This window comes from Astatotilapia calliptera, chromosome 15, assembly GCF_964374335.1.
Source record: "Astatotilapia calliptera chromosome 15, fAstCal68.1, whole genome shotgun sequence".
NCBI classification, from domain to species: Eukaryota; Metazoa; Chordata; class Actinopteri; order Cichliformes; family Cichlidae; genus Astatotilapia; species Astatotilapia calliptera.
The window spans coordinates 10045200-10057461 of NC_137436.1; positions in this window are offsets into that span (position 1 = coordinate 10045200).

Sequence of the window (12262 nt, forward strand, 5' to 3'; positions counted from 1 at the left end):
GTACACAGTATTTTAAAATTGTTGTACTGATACTTTGACTATTCTGCTCTCTCTGTGTTGCTCCCAACATACAAAGAACCAAGGTGCATGTGCTTTATATGTGTCTTTGTGTGTGTGCAAAGCCACAGGGAGAGACCCGTCTGGTCAGAGGCAAGATTAAGAGGACACACCAAGGACTCCCGTGATGCAACAGAGGCCTCTTTTTCTGAGCCCCGAAAGCATCACCCTGGCCTGCAGGCTGAATTGACCCCTGAACCCATTCTGCAACTTCCTGCACCTCCCTCTCTCCCTTTCTCTCTCTCTCTCTTGTCTTTTCCCACCTCTCTCTTTCCTTAAATGTACCTCCCTTCAGCTCTCGCACCCATGGCTTCCACACAGAGGCACCAGTGTGCGGGCAGCAGCCAAATGGCCTGCCCTCTGCTTCATATTGCTGGTGGTCAGGTTTTGTTTTTGTCTTTGACGGTTTGACTTTCGTTCACAAAGCCCAGGAGGACTCAGATCGCCCGGGGATGGACACACACACGCTCACACTCTCTCACACATACACTTACACCGAGCTGAAGAGTTCCGCTCCGAGACCTCAGGCATCTTCTCCAGCTTCTGTCAGAGCCATGATGTCATTATGAGGAGACACAATGCCTCTTCATTATCCCCCCCCCCCCCCCCCCCCGCAAACACACACACCCTCAACATTGCACAGACACACATACACTACGTGGTCAGCAGCTATAGAAGCCAAGGCGCAGGTGAAAACAGGTACAGGTGGTAAAAATTAATAATTTATTCAATTTTAAGGGGCTCTTTTAAGAATTTGCGTTTTCTAGGATTAAAAACAATAATTAAAATGCAGACGGCAAGTCTGTGTTCTCTGATGTACATTCTCAAATTAGCTTTATTTTCTGATGGTACTGCATCTGTTGGATGATGCATCACAGGTTTAGTTTTTATTATATTTAGATCTAAATAACAGAAAAGTTTCATACCCCAACAAAGCATGTCTATTGCTTTTTATCTATGGAGAAGTGAATATAGATTCGAGGTGCCCTGTAATAAAGAGTAAACTACGATGGTCTCTAGTGTCGTCCTTGGGGAGGCCATCACCAATAAAAGCAAAAGGCCCAACAAACAGAGGTGTGCACAGCTATCATTCAGTTATCAGCAGAATTTTTTTTTTCCTTTCAAAGTTCTATAAAAATTATACAGATGTGTAATCATAAGAACAGGATCTTATATCTAAGAAAAAGATATTTCAACTTTGTACCATCTGCTGTAGTTTACAGTAGCTGGGTGGCTTTTAGTGAGGTTATTTCAGATAACACAGAAGGTGAACTCTGATTTTACCGAGTTCAAAAAAGGCAAAAGTGGTCCACTAAAGATAAAAATAAAAAGGTCTAACTTAATCTGCTCCTGGTCTGACTTTAATTAACTGCTGTAATACTACTTGTTAAAGCGGGGTCACTGCCCTTCTGCCTTGGGCTGTCTCACACTTTAATCTGATCAGAAAGCACAAAGCAGCTCTGTCTCTTACCCTAGCTCCTTCACTAGCCTGAGAAAAAGAAGCTCTGCAGTAGCAGCGTTCTAACTGTACAAAACATTTCCTGCGCCTGCACACAATCATGATTTCAGTTCAGTGTAGACACAGCCACGAGATTAACCACCAATTGGCCTTAAGGCTTTTGGAAACAGATCATTGACCCACTGTGTGCACCACTACCACCACTCCCTCCACCTGCAGTGGTCCTTCATTAGCTGTATTGCTGCAGATTTGAATGATCTGGTTTCTGCCTTAAGATAATGACCAGGGTCAGTGAGAGGCCACTGGAAACACTGTAGGTCTGGTCATCAGGTCATCAGACACCACCTTGAAATATTGCATCCTTTGACTTTTGACTCCTGAGATCCTTTTTTTTTTTTTAAAGATAAGATAAAAGATTTTCAAAGATAATCCCAAATCGCTGTAAGAAATAAAACATTTACCCCAAAGAAGAGAAGACATAAACTGTGGATGTCAAGCATAGGTCCCATAGTTCTGTGGACTGAATGAATTTATAAAGTGTGAAAACTGCAGAGAAACAATTAAAGATTCTACCCTTTTAACAAAATTTCTATTATTACTGTCATGCCAACATTACTACACAGGATTGAAAATGTATGGAAAGTTGCAAGTATTTCTGTCAATAGTAAGACGTCTAGAGATAGGACCGGAGATGCATCTGGCCCTTTATTTGATCAACCTACTGTTCACAATTCTTCTTAAGGAAGGAGAACAGGGCTAAAGTATGTAATTACACAGAATCTGGACTAAAAATCAGTGGCAACAGGTCTTACGGAGTGATGGAATTTTTGGTTGAAACCATCCTCAAAGTACAGAGGTCATCAGGAGGAAGGAATAACACAAGTGTCTACAACCATCTGTAAAACTGTGATGTTGTCAAAACTGATGGAATTATAAATGCAAAAAGTACCATCAGATATAAATTGATATCATCTAGAAAGTATCTGATAGGCAAAAGTTTAATGTTTCAGCACGACAATAATCCCAAACATATTGTCAATATGATAAAAACATCCCTGGATAGAAAAAACACAAAATGAAGCACTATCAGTCATGGGTAGGCTTTCTCAGAGCCTGAAACTCAACGATATTGAAGCAGTGTTGGGTTGGATCATCTCGACAGAGAACACAACAAAAGTCAGCCAACTTCCAAAGAAGATCTTTGAATGTCCTTCAAGAAGCCCGGAGAACTATTCCTGCAGACTACTTAAAGATATGACAAGAAAGCTTGCCAAAGAGTTCAGGTTGTGCTGAAGAATAAAGTTGGTCCAAATACCAAATATTGACTGTCACGTTTCAATAAATCATTGCACCTATTTACTGTTTTCATAGCAAAATATGATGAATTGAAAGGTGGGTAAATTGGGTACTACAAAACCTAAAAAGAAAAAAAACCTGTTACATCATGAAATCAAGTTTTATGTTTTTTTCTTTTTTTGTTTTTGGGCATTCAGGCTTGTTTGATGTTTGATTAGGATGGAGGCATTTTCAAATTCTATGGAAGAACAAAGACTGTTAGGTCCTTACTGTTCGTACACTGTGGGTTTAATGGCGAGAACAGAAAAAACCCACTCCTTATTCACATATTTCTCCAAAGTGGTTAGCATTAAGGCTAACCTTTAGGGCTAATGCTAACTAACAAGTTAAAGTAGATACATTTCGTTCTTTTACTGTGTGGCATATTGTTGTAGCTGGTTGTTACCCACTGAAATTGAGAGTCTGGTAACATGTCTCCAGTTCTTTTCATTAATGGGATGTCAGCAATTTCCAGTAAGTATCTCTGACTTACAAGCTGAAACAGACAGGAAAAGTTTGTTCTACCTATGTCACTCATAGTTAACGATTTGAACAATATGGCATGAAAGCAACATCAGACTTGTACGTTTTGTGTTATATCAAGACAGCATACACTCAGCTGGGTAAGAGAGCAAGTACAGCCCTGGGAAATGTCTGATCTCGCTTCAAGTCAAATTACTCAGAGTGTCTTGCTGCATAAAGCCTTTTCTGTATACCTCGACTTGAAGTGCCAGTTAGTTTTACCGCTCTGAGCATTGTTCTACCTCACCTTCGCCGCCACATTAGATTTAGGGGTCTCTTTATCTAACCCACATGCCTGCATGTGAGTCATGGTACGGGAGGCTCAGATGGTAAAGGAGTCCCAACCGGTGCCCAAAAGATGTGTCACTAGTAATACTTCCCCTCGAGACCCGAGGTGTCTCTTTTCATTGCGCTTTGGGCCTCTGTGATCTGTGTGGAAGGGCACCGTGCCAGGGCCCAGGCATGCCGTTAGCAGCTCACTAACATAGCATTAGCTCTACGGTCATCTCAGTGGGCCTGCGCTGTCTCAAATGTTTCCTCACGCTCGACTACACACACCTTCTGTGGCTCCACGCCGCTTGTTAGCCACAGACCCCCTCTGTCATAAGACCACCCTCCTCTCTCCCCCTCCCCCTGACCATGTCTCCTCCTAGGCCTTTATACTCTTTCTTTTTTCGCCTTTCATTCTCTCCACTATCGCTCTCTCTCTCACGGGCTAAAGAGGTCTCAGCGGGGGCTCCTGTTAGTGGCGTACAAACATCCACAAACGCATGCAAAAGCATCTTAGGGATGTACCGTGTCAGGGGGGTGAAATTTGTTTGACTATCCAGTAAAGAAAAAAGAGATAACGAAAAATAAGCAGGAGAGTGCCATCAGATTACTTTCTGTGCTCCTTGTATTTGGGGTGGAGGGGATTGCCACAGGCCACCTGGAGGGGAATTTGATGCTTGTTAAGGAGGAGACGTTCCTGGGAATGTAGCTTGAATGGCACGCTGGGAGCAAGACTCTTCTCGCTAATCTGTCTGTTCCTCCAAGGCGCAAGTCTTTCTGGCGATGAGACACATTTTGCTACCACACACACCCAGTTGAAGTTAGAGTCCTGGCCAGATGATGTCTCGCTCCCCCTCGGGGGAGAGAGGAAAGAGCAAAGGAGGAGATTTAGAGGAGGGGGGGTGGGGGGGGCGGGTTAAGGGAGGTAGATGACATCTCACACATCTTGGGACAAGGGGGGCAGAAACAAGGGGAAGGGATCTGAGGGAGATGGAAAGGAAAAGGGAGGGGGCAGAAGCGATTAAAGAAGGGGGGGAAAAAAGAAGAAACCAGGTGGGAGGTTTTACTTTGATGTGCCAGAGGCTGTGAAGAAGATGTAAGTCTATAGTGATGAGTAACATCTAAGAGGGGAGAGGAGAGCTAATTTTATGAAGCACTGAGCAGAGGATTTAGAGTTAACTGGACATCATGATGCGAAGGTTGGGGACGAGAGCAACATCTGAGGGTGAAGTGTAAAAAGGGTGATAAAGGGGTGAGGTTAGCAGGACATAGAGCAGTGTTCTTGAGGGAGTGCGGAGGATCCTTGGAGTCCTGGCACCTTATGGCATGGCCTCCAGTCAAACAGATGCTGCAGGCCTTGCCAGCCTTGAGCAGGGCACAAATGAGACCATTAGTAGCAAAGGAGGAACGTGCCTTGTCTTACCGAGCAGTGCAGGAGCATGTCTGTGAGTGTGGACCTGTCTAAAAAGAAGAGCGTGAGCTGTTTGCTGATGTTATGCTAATGAGCCCACTTTTCTTCACTTGTATATTTAGCGGCTTTATTCCATGCTGTCCTCGCAGTGAGCTGCTAACAGGAACTAGTTTTCATAGAAGGTTCCAGTTCACTAGGTACACATATTAACCCTCCTGCCATCCTTTAAAAAACTCACACCCATCACCCTAGGGACCATTCTCAGCCACGCCATAAAAAGACCATATATCCATATTTTATTCCACTTTAAATTAGCCAACCTTGTAAAACTACTTCTCCCTGAAATATTCATGTAAAGTTTTAATTATATTTTCGTTGTTTTAACCCTTCAAATCCCAGTGTTATTACATGAGCGCCCTGTGTTATAAGCCCCAAAAACCAAAAAACGAAACTAAATATTTCCACAAAAAACCAGTTGAAGTAATATGTGATTGTCATTATAAGTAGGCCTTTAGATGGACCAAAGATTGGCACCAACATACATTTTGACCTGCCATTATTTTTTTTGCATTTTTTTTGCAATTTAAAAATTAAAACTTCAAGGCCCTGAGTCTTCATTGACATCCAAGAAAAGAAGAAAAAATAAAATCATATGATGATAATTTGGGGTTGAAAAATAGCGTTTATAATGGAAGTCAATGGGCAGAAAATGGTCCCCAGGGTGATGGGTGTGGGGATTTCTGCTGCTCAGCCATTTTAGGCTGATTTCAGGAATTCACACTGGAATATTAACATTGACAGGTAAAAACTATCCTGTGGCAAGTTTGGTTATATTCCACTGAACACAGTGGAAATGGCAGCCATTTAACACATAGCAGTGGCACAAAAAGGTCCCAAGAAGGCAGGAAGGTTAATATTGTGCTGTTATATGTTTAAATTGGCACATTTATCTTATGCATGTCTTCTGTTTTGGGGTGGCTAAGTCAGCAGAAAAGAGCAGGATAAAATTATTCTGTTGTACTGAGTTCTTTTAAAGTGACAACATAACACATCATTACCCATTTGCAGGTGACCAGGAGTGCAAACTAAAGGCTGAACCTTTATGATGTCTGAGAAAAACAAACATCACCACTGTTACAGTTAGCTGTGTGCTAGCTTAAGCGTCCTGCATGGCTGTGCATCAGTATTTATAGTTGCTACTGTGAAGTGAGCTTTGCTTACTCGGTGGTGAACTTCATTGTCGGCCTTTGGAAACACTACACGCAATTGTGTCTCCCTAGCTTCTGTTTAACTTAAATCCGCACAATCCCTCTCTTCCTAGCCAAAGTGTTATGTGAAATGCAAAAATGCTGGATTAGCATCTGGAAACTTTTCTGATGGAATCATTAAACTGGCAGTATGCCATGCTACTAGTGGAATTCTTGTCAAATCATCGTTTCCTCTGACTTCTTAGTGCCACTTTCCCTCCTGTTCCACAAAGGAATTCTCTTGGTCAGTTTGGTCAGATCTTACAGCATGGCAGTACTTTTTCATCGTCTTTCTCCTCACTCTTGTTAGAAGATTTTCACATGGACCTGTGTGTGTTCTTCATTAATCCTGCAAATCCTGCAGTATTACTGAGTTTCAGCAGATGTGCAGGGCAAACCACTTGTTCTTCAGCTAGTCTCTTCATCTGCCTCCATCTCACCCTACCCATAGCATCCAGTTTTATCAGACCAACCCTCTGGATGTCCTCCTTCACTACATCCACCAATCTCAAAAGGTTGATTCTGTTCATCTGGACGTAGCATTTTCAGTGGAAGAAACTTTTGGTGTCTCCTTTAGTCAATCTCCCAACCGATTTAGTATCAAATCTTATTGATAATCCAAAAGTTCAATTAGGCAATGATTTTATGCCCTTTTTTGACATAACTCTACCCATTTATCCGGCCTTGGGACCAGACCCAGGAGGATGGGTTTAGTCAGTTTTTACAAATGTAGATAAAATTGTAATAAATAAAAAAATTATGTTGGATGATAGCCAATGGTTTAGAGAGTGGATGCTGGCAAGTCCCTCTTTTGCTTGATGATTGGTCATCTTGGAACTTGGACTTCAAGAACCCAATAGGAGTCTGCTACTAAAAAGCATATCACTCTTTAAGTATATTTATATGCTGACTTTGATTTATAGAGATTACTCAGTTAATTCATATCAGTTTTCAGTTTTTTCCCTTTGTCAAATCTAACTCTTTGAGCCTACTTTTGAAATAACCTCTATTAACAAAACAAAAAAAATTGGCAGCGCTGTCAGAGGATTTGTAACATATATTAGTCCTAACCATTCTTGACTCCCTTTGCAAATCACACCTGCATGTTTAAGGAAGGCAGATGAGTTAGAAAAAAATATCTTAACTACAGACTCTATGCCTCTGTTTTGGAAAACTACTGACTCTAGTGGGTGGAAGCACAAAGTAAGTGGAAGAAGAGCAGCGCCAACTCTCTCCTCGCTGTCTATTTTCTCTCCTCCATCTCTAGTTTTTTCAAGTGTAAGTGATAATATCCTCCCTTTTTTCTACCTCTCAACGGCTTGAGTGATTTGCTAAGGCGGTGTGTTCATGTGTGTGTACGTGTACATGTGTGTGTGCATCTCACATTAGCCTTTTTCCATTAAAGCAATTTCGACGCCCATTGTATTCCTGAAGAGGACCTGGGAAGTCACTAATGGTGCCTTGCGTCCACACTTGCACGCTAGCACACACACCCGCACACAGCAGAACATCTCTGAGCGTGTGCTATCATCACCTGTCGCCTGATAGCTGTAAAACACACACATTAGCATAGAATGAGACACATTATCACTCCTGATTATGGGACGCTAAGAGGTTTCACAGAAAAAAAAGACCTCACACCTTTTCTCCACAATGCCTGCTGCTAGTGAGATAAATGCATGTTGTCCAACATCTCTGACGCTACTGAAACAGCCTGAAGACTCTGCTGATGGATTTAATGGCCTCTTGTTGTTCATGTTCATAACTGCTCAGATTTGTCATGTCAATACTAATTTTTTAAATTCAGACAGCGCTGTGATCCAGCTGCCACCATCAAAACATGTACAGTACTTTGTGTGTTTACGGCTGTTTTGAAAGTGGAGTGAAAAGCGCCCGGCTGGTGGTGATTTCAATAGGTTATTACTTATTTTAGTGAGATCAAATCTAAGTAGGTGCAGAGCAGACAGACACACAAACACACAGTGCATCCTTTGTGGCCTCCTCTTCCCTGTCTTAATGAGTCCAGGAAGTCTTAGCCTTGTACAGGAGAGGCAGCGGACACTTGTTTGAGTCAAAGGGCAGCCCTCTGATATTTTGCACTGGCTTCTAAAGTATCGCATATCGGAAGAGGTCCCGGTACTTTTGACACCCTTCACTTATTTCAGATGTATAGGAGGAACAGGAGGAAGGAGGACAGATGTTATCATTGAGTTTTGACTATTTTCTTTAGTCTTTCCTGTATTTTTTCACCAGCAGACTGGAAATGAGGGGTGCATCCTAATATAGCTTAGAAAAGGTCACAGGGTGATAGGCGGTGGGTGCTAAGATGGGGATTCCCTTGTAGTCAGGTTTGGTTAATGGTATATTGTTTTTAAAAAAAGGAAAAAAAAGAGGGACTTTCCATGCTGGCAGAAGATGTATGCTCTCTGTTGAATATATACTTTTTGGTATGAAATCAGGAATCAAGGTCCCGGAATTAGCTTGACATTTTGTGTTTTCTTGTCAAGAATGTCAAAAAAGATACCACTTTTCATATATATATATATATATATATATATATATATATATATATATATATATATATATATATGTGTGTGTGTGTGTGTGTGTGTGTGTGTGTGTGTGTGTGTGTGTGTGTGTGTAAATGTAATAAATGCATTAAGAATAGGTTTAAAAATTATACATCGTGTTTTTACTGGGTATCACATGATGAAATTGTTACCTACTTTTGGTCTTCTTGCTAAACAAAGCCCTATAGCTCGAATAGACACAATTTTTTAACAATGTTTAAAACAATGTTTAAAACAATGTGGCGTGGACATTATTCTTATTCTCTAGTTTTGTTTTCACTGCAGTTTTATTTTCTGTGTCTACACAAACCTTTAGATTACAGTTAAAGTAAAATCAACTCACACAGTGTATGTTCAGTTGAATTCTTTTTCATTCGGTTCTAACAGGACCTGCGTTTCTTTCCAAAGCTTGAGCAGAGAAGCTTGAAGTTCACTGTTTGAATCTCTCTGCACACTCTCAGCAGCTTCTAGCAGGAAGCCAAATGAAACAAACCTGAAAAACCTTAACAATGATCTAACACACATAAAACAACTAGGGCCAGATTTACTATCTAGCTTTAAAACATTTTTCAAAATCACTGGTTTTTACAAACAGAGCGCAGTGACAGGATTGTGTGTAAGAGGTAGAAACCCTTGTGACTGACCCTGTTGCAAAATATATGTTGGAGAGTATACTGCTAATTGCTCTGATATTTAATGCTTAGAAAACGGTGCAACTTTTGTAAATCACCTATTAAACTAACCAAACCCGTGAGCACTTTTTGGGGATTGTACTTACACACTATATTGTGGCGCTACATGCAAACTATTTTAGCTAACACGTGCAAGCTTTGCTACTTGGAACTTGCAAATTCGGAACTTTCCAGACCCACCCATTCTGCACTACCGCATTAATGACAAGCTGGCAAACATGGTGTTGGTGGGTCTTCACTTTTCCTCACCTCTCTCCTGTCTTTCTGGATCATAGCATAATCTATAATTGCATGCTAATACTCTCCTGACAAAGGCTAACACGAGTACTTTCCTATAATGCATGGCCACATGCATTAACATGATGACACAACGACACACACACACAATTAAATACTTCCAAGTGCTGCCTACTTATTCAATACCAATCTATTTAATTAATTCTAAAAAGAGTCACGAAAACTCAAAATTTTGAGTAAGTAGAATTGTAAATATTAAAGTTTGCACAGCTTAAACTATATAGCTTTGAACATTCAGGTTTACAGTGTGTAGTCCTGGCTGCCACATCGCTGCTAATCTCTTCCTGTCTGTGCGCCACCTAACATTCAGAAAGAGGGCCCAAATACATTTGACGCTTACTTTTAGCTTAGCAGGAGCACTCACTGCAGGAATTCCATTTACTGAATGAATGAAATTAGTGAGAAAAGATTTCCGAGTTAAAAGAAAAACCTGCTGAAACAAACTGAGAACATGCTATTAAGAGATTTTAACAGGCAACAGAGAAAGTGAAAGAGAGTGAGTTCAGATTTCCTTGGCACTTAGCTTCGTTTGCCCACCTGTCACCCAGCACACACACACACGCACACACACACACACACACACACTCACAGAGGTCTGTGATAATGACATAATTGTCCCAGAGCACACAGCCATGCAAATAGGGAAGATGGCTTGTGTTGCCATCCGTAGGTCTCTGCCATCTATTTCCATTATTCTAATGCACTGCTACTGATGACCTGCTCTCACACAATTAACAATCAGCGAGTGAGAGGCAGAAGCAGAGAGAGAGAGAGAGAGAGAGAGAGAGAGAGAGAGAGAGGGGAATGTGTGGTATTTGGGAAAAGCATTTTTCTGTGCTCGTCTTTCTAGCCTGATCTTCTGGCCTTTAAAAAAAATGGCATTACAGATGGAACATATGGTAACTTTTTGGCTCTCATTTTTGTTTGACTTTTGTCATCTCGTCATTCATCCCCAAAAGGCAAAGCTGGAGTTCACTGAACTTAGAAAAAGAAAGAAAGAAAGAAAGAAAGAAAGAAAGAAAGAAAGAAAGAAAGAAAGAAAGAAAGAAAGAAAGAAAGAAAGAAAGAAAGAAAGAAAGAAAGAAAGAAAGAAAGAAAGTAGCTGGAACCATAGCTCGCTTTTCTGTCCATGCTTTCTACGCCATTCCTCTCTCCATATTCTTCCCGGCGTTTCTTCTTGCCCCCATATTTTCCGTGTGTGTGTGTGTGTGTGATCTTGAGAGAATGGGCTGTTGATTCTGGTCTGTTCCTTGGCTCCCCATCTCATGGTCTTGGCCCGGGTCTGATCCCTGTGATTGGATCGGGGGGCTTTTGTGGTGGCTGATGGGACAGAATTAAGCCAAGTGGCACACAGTGAGCACACTCCATGGCGGGCAGATGGACGAAAAGTGAAAGAGCTGTGATTTCTCATTGTGTCCCACCGTCTTTTGGGGTGTGTGTGATACCCCCAGAGCACATCCTCCATCCAAGAGCTCTATTCTCAAATCAGTGGCCACCGCTTCCTGGATCCAGAGACACGCCTCTCCAAGATTTCATCTCTGTATCAGACCACAACTGGGTTGTAAGCAGCTTAGAGAAGAATAATGCAGGGCAAGATGTAGCTGCTCAGTCTTTGTTTAAAGCGCTGTCAAAAACTGCAGTACAAAGTCTTATTTCACATTATTTCAATCTATTTATCGCTGACGTCTCACCATAAAAGTTTCAACTTAATCACATTTGCATCTGCGCTTATTGTCGCACATATGTTCTTGATCATTTTAAAACACAGTGCTTGTGTGAAGTCAATGGATCAGTGCACTTGCAGCCGTCCAGCTGTTGACAATGCACTCGGCATTTTCCAAAACCGATTATAAATACATAAAGGGGTTAAATGACTGAGGCGGTAAAAGTTCCAGCAGTTTATATTTAACCTCTTACCTTTGGAGCCACCCCCGAACCCAAGCTGTGCAGCTTAGCCTCAGTGGGATTTGCACAAGTTTGTGCAATGGTTATTTGACCGACAGCTTTTCTGTGCATACATATGTGAGTGTGTCTGGGTGAATTTGCCGATTACAGCAGATTACTTACACCCGTGGAAAAACAGGAATTAGTTCCCAATAAGGCATGCTTAAAGGGCCTAAAAACATTAAAGATAATCATTAGGCCAAGGGGAGCATCACTCATCGCATCACGCAATCACACATCCTCACTATTACATGTTAAAAAGGAGTAAATATCCAAACAGCACCTTTTTTTCCCAGACCCCCCACCCCTTCAGAAAGCAGCAATCTGAGCTGTCAGTGGTGGTGCTTAACTGCTCCTCTGATCTGGACATTAGCGCAGGAGCTTTGGAGTTTTATTCTGAGTAGGGAATAAATCACATGAAAGGTACTAGGAAGCATGGACAAAATGCTTTGCCTCAA